Here is a 9224-nt window from a genome sequence, read left to right as displayed (position 1 = left end):
GAGATATGGGTGGGGGATAGAAGTGATAAGAGGGAGAGTGGATTGAGGAAAGTAGTGGTTGGAACCAAGACAGACTTTTGAGGAGAGACAAGATAAAAAAAGAGAGAATAAACAGAGGAAAATGTGTTGAAGGGAAATGCATAGTCAGCGGTGATAACTGTGAATATGAATGGAATGAGCTAACCCATAGGATGGAGGTAGATAGTAGAATGGATTAGAAACCAGAATCCAACTGTTATGCACAAGAGATATACTTGGGACAGAAAGACACACAGAGAGTTGAAAGGAAGGTGTGGAGCAGAGTTTATGATACTTCAACTGAAGTGAGGAGGGAAGAGGCAGCAAACATGATCTCAGACAAAGCAAAAGCAAAGATAGACCTAATTGAAAGAGATAATCAGAAAAACTATATTTTGCTAAAAAGGTACCATAGACAATGAAATAAAATTTAAAAATTATAGCAAGTTTCTCTGATAAAGGTTTCATTTCTTAAATATATAGGGAACTGAGTCAAATTTATAAAAATAAGAACCATTCCCCAATGATCAAAGGATATGAACAGGCAGTTTATAGAAGTAGAAATCAAAGCTATCTATAGTCATATAATGTTCTATTCACTATTTATTAGAGAAAGACAAATTAAAACAACTCTGAGGTACCACTTCACACCTGTCAGAAATGATGAATGCTGAAAGGGATGAGGAAAATAGGTACATTAATGAATTGGTAGAATGGTGAGCTGATTCAACCACTCTGGAGAGCAATCTGAAACTATACCCAAGGGACTCTATAACTGTGAATAACCTTTCATCCAGCAAAACCACTATTAGGTCTATACCCTAAAGAGGTCAAAGAAAAAGGAAAAGGACCTGTATATACAAAAATATTTATAGTAGCTTTTTGTGGTTGGCAAAGAATTGGAAATTGAGGGGTTGTCCAACAATTGAGGAACAGCTGAATAAGTTGTGATATATGATTGTGATGGAGTACTATTATGCTATAAGAAATGATGAGGAGGTTGGTTTCAGAAAAAAAAAACACAGCAAGACCTCTATAAACTGATGCAAAGTGAAGTGGGAAGAACTGAGATCATTGTGTACAATAACAGCAATGTTGTAATGATAATCAACTGTGAAAGACTGGACAACTTTGATCAATACAGTGATCCAAAACAATTCCAAAGGACTCATGATGAAAAAATGCCAACTCCAGAAAGAACTGATGAACTCTGAGTGCAAGTTGAAGTATAATTTTTTTACTTTATTTGTTTATTTGTGATATGGCTAATATGGAAATATATTTTGTAGGATTTCCCTTACATAATTGGTATATTGTTTGTCTTCTCAGTAGGTAGGGGCGGAATGGGAGTGAGGGAAAAAGTCTAGAAATCAAAATTTAAAAAGAAAAGAATGGTAAAAATAAATAAAATGAATTTTTAAAAGAAAGGCCTCTTCATCTTTTTTCCCTGTCTTTTCTAACTTTACTCCACCCATGACATGAAAAGTTTATTCATCTTTTCTCAAGCCATCATGTGAAACCCTTCTCAAAACTCAATCATAAAATTATCTGCATAATGTTTCTCCATAAGATAAAAGCTAAGGCTATTTTCCCAAGAAAAAAAAATTTTCTCATCATTCATCCATTTTCTCCATAGTTTTTCTTAAACCATCTCTATCAACTTTCTTTTCAGTTTTCTTAAACACCGCCGTCTTCAAGGGCCAAATCCTATAGTATATAGTTATAGTATATAGTATATATAGTGTATAGCTATAGAAAAATAAATATAACCTCAGTAGGAGAGCCTTTTGAAATAGGGTTTATACATACATAAGAAAGATTATTCTGGAAGCTTTTTGAAAGCCTGAGTTGAGGTGGGTAGGAAAGGATATAGTATGGGAGGATAGTAGTGACTATATTACTTTAGCTCAGAACCATATCTTGAGGTTCACATAGATTGAGATCAATCTTGAAGGTTTTCAAATAATAACTTTATGACTCATCTTGTTGATACTCAGAAACCTCCCTGAAAGTGTGACTTTTTTCTAACTCTCTTCTAGGATATTAAGTTCTTCTGAAAACACCACACTAACAAAGTAACGAGTAGAGAGCAGGATTTATTAAATTATATATAAGAGAAAGGTAGTGTGATGAAGTGTGGTGATGTTGGAATCGGGAACATCTGAATTCAAATTTCACCTTTAACACCTATATGTCCCTGGCCATGTCATTTAAGTCTCAGTGCCTTGGTAACTGTCTAAGACTGCAACACTGCAGAACAATGGCCAACGTGCTTGGTAGTAAGAACCTGCTTACAATGACAAAATCACGAGTCTAGAAAAATAGATGAAGATGATAAAATGTAAATAAGAACTGAGAAGGAGTTAGCCTAGGTTAGCAAGGGGATGGTTATAGGCTGCCTTCTGGTGAGTGTCACTCTTTCCTCCCCTTTCCTTCCTTCCTTCAACCTCCCAAGACTTCAGTCACAGACTCTGCAAAATAACCTCATAGAGTGAAGGCCTAGCAGTGTAACTGGAGGTAAGGACCACATTGAAGTACTGAGCTGGTACCTCTATTTTCCCTCTTCTCTCTGGAGTATCAACTTGCTCCTTTGTCCCTGCTTTCTTGTGCTTGGTGAATATCTCCTCTCTCAGCTGTTAAGACTACAGTTCTACAGTTTTCTATATGGCACTGACAGATCGTTGTGGATTTTGGAGCTTCTGGTTTTCCTTATGAATCCCGAACACATGTCTTACTATACTACCTTTGCTACTGCCACCAGCTTTCCCTTTTATTGCTATAGCCAGAAATTCCTATCTGTTCTAAGATACTGGGGGCATAAAAGGGGCAGGGCAGAAGGAAGAGGGTCCCAGGCAGGCGGAAGGATCATGGCTAGGGAATAGACACATTCTATTGGACAGAAAAAGACTACGCCAGAGAAAACATTTCCACAAGATTTGGGGTTCCAAATTTTCTCCCTATCTCTCCGCTACCCCACACCCCAAGATGGCAAGCATACTGACTACCTCTTCCCCTTCCTTCTCTTCTATCCCTCCCATCTCCCATCCCCTTCTTCCCCCTTACTTTCTTGTAGGGCAAGATGGATTTCTATACCACATTGCCTGTATATCTTATTTCCCAGTTGTATGTAAAAACAATTTTTTAACACTGTTTTTAAAACTTTGAGTTCCATATTTTCTCCTTTCTTTCCTCTTCATCCCCCTCCATTGAGAAGACAAATAATTCAATATTATTTGTGTAGTTACATGTGTAGTTATGTAAAACATTTCCATGATAGTCATATTGGGAAGATTAGCTATATTTCTCTCCATCCTATCCCGCCCCCCATTTATTCTATTTTCTCCTTTGACTCTGTCCCTTTCCAAAAGCGTTTGCTTCTGACTATCCCCTCTCCCAATCTATCCTCCCTTCTATCATCCCTGCCTCTTATCCCCATTCCCTCTATTTTCCTGTAGGGTAAGATACCCAATTGAGTGTGTATGTTATTCCCTCCTTGAGCCAAATCCAATGAGAGTAAGGTTGACTCATTCCCTTTCACCTCCCTTCTCTTGCCCTCCATTGTAACAACTTTCTCTTGCCTCTTTTATGTGAGATAATTTACTCTATTCTATCTCTCCCTTTCTCCTCCCAATATATTCCTCTCTCATCTTTTAATTTTATTTTTTAGATATAATCCCTTCATGTTTAATTCACCTTGGGTATACATATACATACACATATATACATATGCACATATACATACACACACATATATAATATATATTCCCTTCAATTTTCCTAATACTGAGAAAAGTCTCATGAGTTATAAATATTGTCTTTCCATGTAGAAATGTAAACAGTTTAACTTTATTAAGTCCCTTATGATTTCTCTTTCCTGTTTACCTTTTCATGATTTTCTTGATTCTTGTATTTTAAAGTCAAATTTTCTGTTCAACTCTGGTCTTTTCTTCAAGAATGTTTGAAAGTCCTGTATTTCATTGAATTTTCATTTTTCCCCCCTGAAGTATTATACTCAGTTTTGCTGGGGAGGTAATTCTTGGTTTTAATCCTAACTCCTTTGACCTCTAGAATATCATATGCCAAGCCCTCTGATCCTTTAATGTAGAAGCTGCTAGATCTTGTATTATCCTGATTGTGTTTCCACAATACTCAAATTATTTTTTCCTGACAGCTTGTAATATTTTCTGCTTGACCTGGGAACCCTGGAATTTGGCTACAATATTCCTAGTAGTTTTCTTTTTGGAATCTTTTTCAAGAGGCAATTGGTGGATTCTTTCAACTTCTATTTTACCCTCTTGTTCTAGAATATCAGGACAGTTTTCCCTGATAATCTTTTTTTTTTTTTTAAGCAATCAGGGTTAAGTAACTTGCTCAAGGTTACAGGGCCAGTAATTTCTGGGTGTGGTGCTGAGTGTCTGAGCCCGGGATTCGATCTCCAGGTCATCCCTACACTGGAGCCGGTGCTCTTACTTGCTGAGCCACCTGGCCGCCCCTAAGCAATTGGGGTTAAGTAACTTGTTCAAGGCTACATGGCCAGGTGTTTCTGGGTGGGTGCTAAGTGTCTGAGCCCGGGATTTGATCTCCAGGTCATCCTGACACTGGAGCCGGTGCTCTTACTCGCTGTGCTACCTGGCTGCCCCACCTGATAATTTCTTGAAAGATGATGTCTAGGCTCTTTTTTTGATCATGGCTTTCAGGTAGTCTAATAATTTTAAAATTATCTCTCCTGGATCTATTTTCCAGGTCAATTGTTTTTCCAATGACATATTTCACATTGTCTTCTATCTATCTTTTCATTCTTTTGAATCTGTTTTATAATATCTTGATTTCTCATAAAGTCATTAGCTTCCATTAGCTCCATTCTAATTTTGAAGGAATTATTTTCTTCAATGAACTTTTGGACCTCCTTTTCCATTTGGCCAATGTTGCTTTTTTTTCCTTTCTTTCTTGCATTCTTCTCCTCATTAGCTTTTTGGACCTCTTTTGTCATTTGAGTTAGTCTTTTTTTTTTTTTTGCTTTTTGGAGGGCAATTGGGGTTAAGTGACTTGCACAAAGTAACACGGCTAGTAAGTGTGTCAAGTGTCTGATGTCGGATTTGAACTCAGGTCCTTCTGACTCCAGGGCCAGTGCTCTATTCACTGAGCCACCTAGCTGCCCCAAGTTAGTCTATTTTTTAAGGTGTTATTTTCTTCGGTATTTGGGGGGATTTCCTTTAGCAAGCTGTTGATTCATTTTTATGGTTTTCTTGCATCACTCATTTCTCTTCCCAATTTTTCCTCTACTTCTCTTATTTAATTTTCAAAATCCTTTTTGAACTCCTCCATGGCCTTTGACCAATTCATATTTTTCATGGAGGCTTTTGATGCAGGAGTTTTGACTTTGTTGTCTTCTTCTCATTGTATGATTTGTTCTTCTTTGTCACCAAAGAAAGATTTTATAGTCTGATTTCTTTTCTTCTCTTTGCTCATTTTCCCAGCCTTTTACTTGACTTTTGAGCTCTTTAACAAAGTAGGATTCTGCTTTCAGAGTAGAAAGTGCTCTGTCCTAAATTTCTGGAGTTTTGTGCAACTGTTGTCAGAGTACTTCTGGACACCTACAAATTTTCAGTTCTTCTAAGGTGATATGATCAAAGAAGTCATTACTCCTCTCCTGGCCTGTGGTCTGGTCTGGGAGTGATTACAAGCACTGTTTTCTGCCTCAACTATGAGGAGGATTCCCTTTCACAGTCACCACAAGCTCTGCTATGTCAGTGCTCCTTCTTACCCCAGGACCATTCCCCAAGACTGAGACCTAAATCCAAGCAGGGCAAAGCAGGAGATGCCTGCCTTAGCACCAGCAAAGAGATCCCTGCAATTACCCTCCAATCAGCCTCTTGGTGCCCCCACCATCTGGGCCTGGAGCTCCAGAAGCAGCTTCTGCTGCTGCTGCCGGCACGTTCACAGCCCAAGGGCTGTGGTCAGACTGTGCTCCTCTCTCACCCAGGTTTAACACAGTTTTCCCATTGAACTTTTACTTTATCTTTGGTGTTTGTGGGTGGAGAAGTCTGGAAACTGCCACAGCTGCCAATGATTCCTCTCATCATGTTTTTCTATGGGGACAATGATTCGTAGATTCTCTCTTGTACCTCTATTTCTAGGTCCTTTAAAGGAAAAAATCATATTTATCTCATGTATACTTTCAAGTTTGTTCTTTTGACTTTCCTCTAATAATTCTTGCATCTTTGAACTTTCTGAGTTTGGTTTCTTTTTTTTTTTTTTTAGTGTTGACTGCTTTGCTGAAGTTTTCCAGTGTCTATTCTAAACAGGTGACTTTCCTTTGAATTTTGTATTGAGTTCTAATTTCTTCCCTCTATCCTTTTATTAGGCCTACCAATCCTTTTTCCTTAGTGCTTCTAGTGGCCATCTCCTTCTGTTTTCTTTTCTGTGGTTCTAGTTCTAGTAATTTCCGTATTCTCTTCTTCTGAAGTTTTAGTATTCTGGTATTCTTTTACCCTGTAGTGTTTTCTTCATAACTGGGAGTTTTTCTTTGCTTATTACCTCTGTCTATTCTTTTTAGAGCAGTAGAATTTTTAGTAGAGGTTTTCTTGTGGGTTTCCTTTCTTCTAAGCCTTGTATAATTATTTTTTTTAAGTTTATTTGGTGTGTTTCTAGCTAGTCTTACTGTGCTTCTAAGGCATTTCCAGTTTTTTGTTTTGTTTTGTTTGTATCAATCAACATTTATTAAGCACCTACTTATATATATATATATATATATATACACCAGGTACTAGGGATACAAATATAATCAATGAAATGATCCTTACTGGAAAGGAGTAAGGGGGGGTTTACTTTAGAGAGGAAAGTAATCATATCTAATTTCCCCTATAGAAGAGAAGGGGGGTAAGTGGACTTGGCTATGCAGAGGAAGAGGTTGGAGCTACTTAAAAGTAGGGAGAAAGGAAGGCACTCCCTCCTTGGCTCCCTCAGTAGTGGGGTGGGGAATGTGAAATCCAAAGTGTGTGGGGGTATAGGTTTCCAAGCAGACAACTCAGGTTTGAGGGGGAAGAATTCAACTTGGGAAGCCAGGGTTTCATGAGAGTCAGACTGTGTCAGGCAGGATACTGGGGTCCAGGGTTCTCAGACTGGGAGTAAATCTTGGCTGGGGTTTGCATGTAGATTGGTTAGATTTGATGCCTGATGAGGGTTAACCCCAGAGAAGCAACAGCAGTGTCAAAGTCAAGAAGGGGAAACTGGCCCATCAACTGAAGATGCCTGGGACAGAGCCAAAAGCATAATATTTAGACACAGCTTCATTGGGGTTTCCCTGGGCTGGGTCGAACCACATGTAGATGCATTTGCCATGGCCCTGGCCAAAAGAGTTTACTTTATAAGAGTAACTCCAAATGTTTTCACATAGGGAGGCTGGTGTGGGGAAGTAAAATGTGAAAGGGTGGCAGGCAGCCTCAGCTGGGCACTTGTTATTCCCTGAAGTCCAGTTCCAGCCTTTGTGCCAGTTCTCTTTGCAGGTATATGAGAATCAGCAATCCTCCCACCACTGGTTATAGTCCTCCCTGCACAGGGGAACATTTAGGATCCTTTCCCTCCACCAGCTTTGGGACACTGGCTGGATCCAGGGTCCTGGGTTGGGAGAGCACTCATAGAGACAAGTGTCCTGGATAAAGTGGTGTTTGCAGGCTGGGGTCATATTTCCACAGTGGTTATAGTTGAAGTGGTACAGGAAAGAAGTGTCTTCCTGGGCCGCACGGCTTGTGTTTACAGCGCAGCAGGCATTTTTCTTCTATGGGCTACACTGCTGATGAAGGCCATCTTCTGGACCAGGCTCTGTCTTGTGGTGTTTAGCATCCATGCAGACATTGAGCAGATCATGACGCTTCTGAACCCCATGGGCCATGGCCATGAGGCTCAGGAACAGCAATCCCCATCCTGGTTGAGGCATCATCTCTGGGGCCTGTCTCCTCTAGGTTCCCAGAGGTCCTAAGAAAGCCTGAAACCCAACATAATAGCATAGACCGCGTTTCCAGTTTTTGCTACCACAAAGTGTTGCTATGAATATTTTGTTGTATTTGGAACCTTTTATTCTGTCTTTGGTATCCTTGGGATATATACCAAGCAGTGGGCTCTTTGTTCTCTTTCTCATGCATTATTATTGATCTCTCAATTACTACCTGTTCCCATTTGCCTACAACCACATTCTAGTCTCCTCAGTCCTAATGAAAAAAAAAATGCCTGTGACCCTTCTACAGTCCCATTCTCTCTCCTTATGTTTCCTTCTCTTGCCAATTGTTTTTACATTTAAATTTTTTTCTCAATTACAAGTAAACAAACATTTTTAACATTTTAATTAAAAATTTTTTTTAAGTTCCTAATCCTCTCCTTTTCTCCCCCTTGATATAGATTATGTCATCTCTTGCCAAATTTCTTGAAAAAGTTGTCAGAATTTGCCACTTCCTCATTGCTTACTCCCTTTGTAACCTGTGGAAAAATCTGATTTGGTGAGATGGGTGGGGGTGGACTAACCTGTAATTCAATACTCTGGTTAGTTTCTTTGCAGTTTCAGATACACTCACATCCCACACAGACATCTCTCCTTATCTTGTCTTTAGCTTGTTTGTACATAGTTATTTGCATGTTGTCTCTCACACAGATGGTAAACAGGAACCAGGGCAGGCACTGTCTTTTACCCTTGTATCCTTAGCACAGTGCCTGATAAAAGTAGCCTCTATATAAATGCTTATTTCCTTCCATTCTTCCCTTTTCCTCTTTCCTACTTCCATAGTATCCTATTAATGAGCATTTATTAAGTGTCTACTAAGTGCCAGGCACTGTGCTAAACCCTGGGAATACAAATATAAACAAAACTATAGTATCTGCCCTCAAGGAACTTAATGGGGAAGACAAACTTTGGAAGAAAATTGAACTGGAAGAAATGAGAGAGAATGTGGAGTCCAACCCCCTTCATTTTACAGATAAGAACACAAAGGCTCAGATAAATTAAATGAATTGCTCAGGGTCACACTATTTATATCTGAGGCAGCTCTGATCTTCCTGATGCTAGCCCTCTATTGCTGTACCACCTAGCTGTGTCCCCAGTGTCTGACATAGGGCCTGGCACAGAGAGGGTGCTTAATTGTTAGTCCTTCATTTTTGAAGAAGACCAATCATGGAGGGAGGGGAGAGATTTAAGTGAGGCGGTATTGTACAAAGTC

The 9224-nt window shown here is 39.3% G+C and overlaps 1 pseudogene; it reads right to left on the bottom strand.

Annotated features, from left to right (window-relative positions):
• Positions 1-7101: 7101 nt before the first annotated feature.
• LOC138173676 (folate receptor alpha-like) lies at positions 7102-7974 on the bottom strand (annotated as a pseudogene).
• Between the last annotated feature and the right edge of the window lie 1250 nt (positions 7975-9224).

This window comes from Petaurus breviceps, unplaced genomic scaffold (genome assembly GCF_028583685.1).
Source record: "Petaurus breviceps papuanus isolate PSGF00001 unplaced genomic scaffold, PetGlider_PUasm1.0 64, whole genome shotgun sequence".
Taxonomy (NCBI): Eukaryota; Metazoa; Chordata; class Mammalia; order Diprotodontia; family Petauridae; genus Petaurus; species Petaurus breviceps.
Note: the sequence above shows the minus strand (reverse complement) of the source record. Positions and strands in the feature narration are given on the sequence as shown.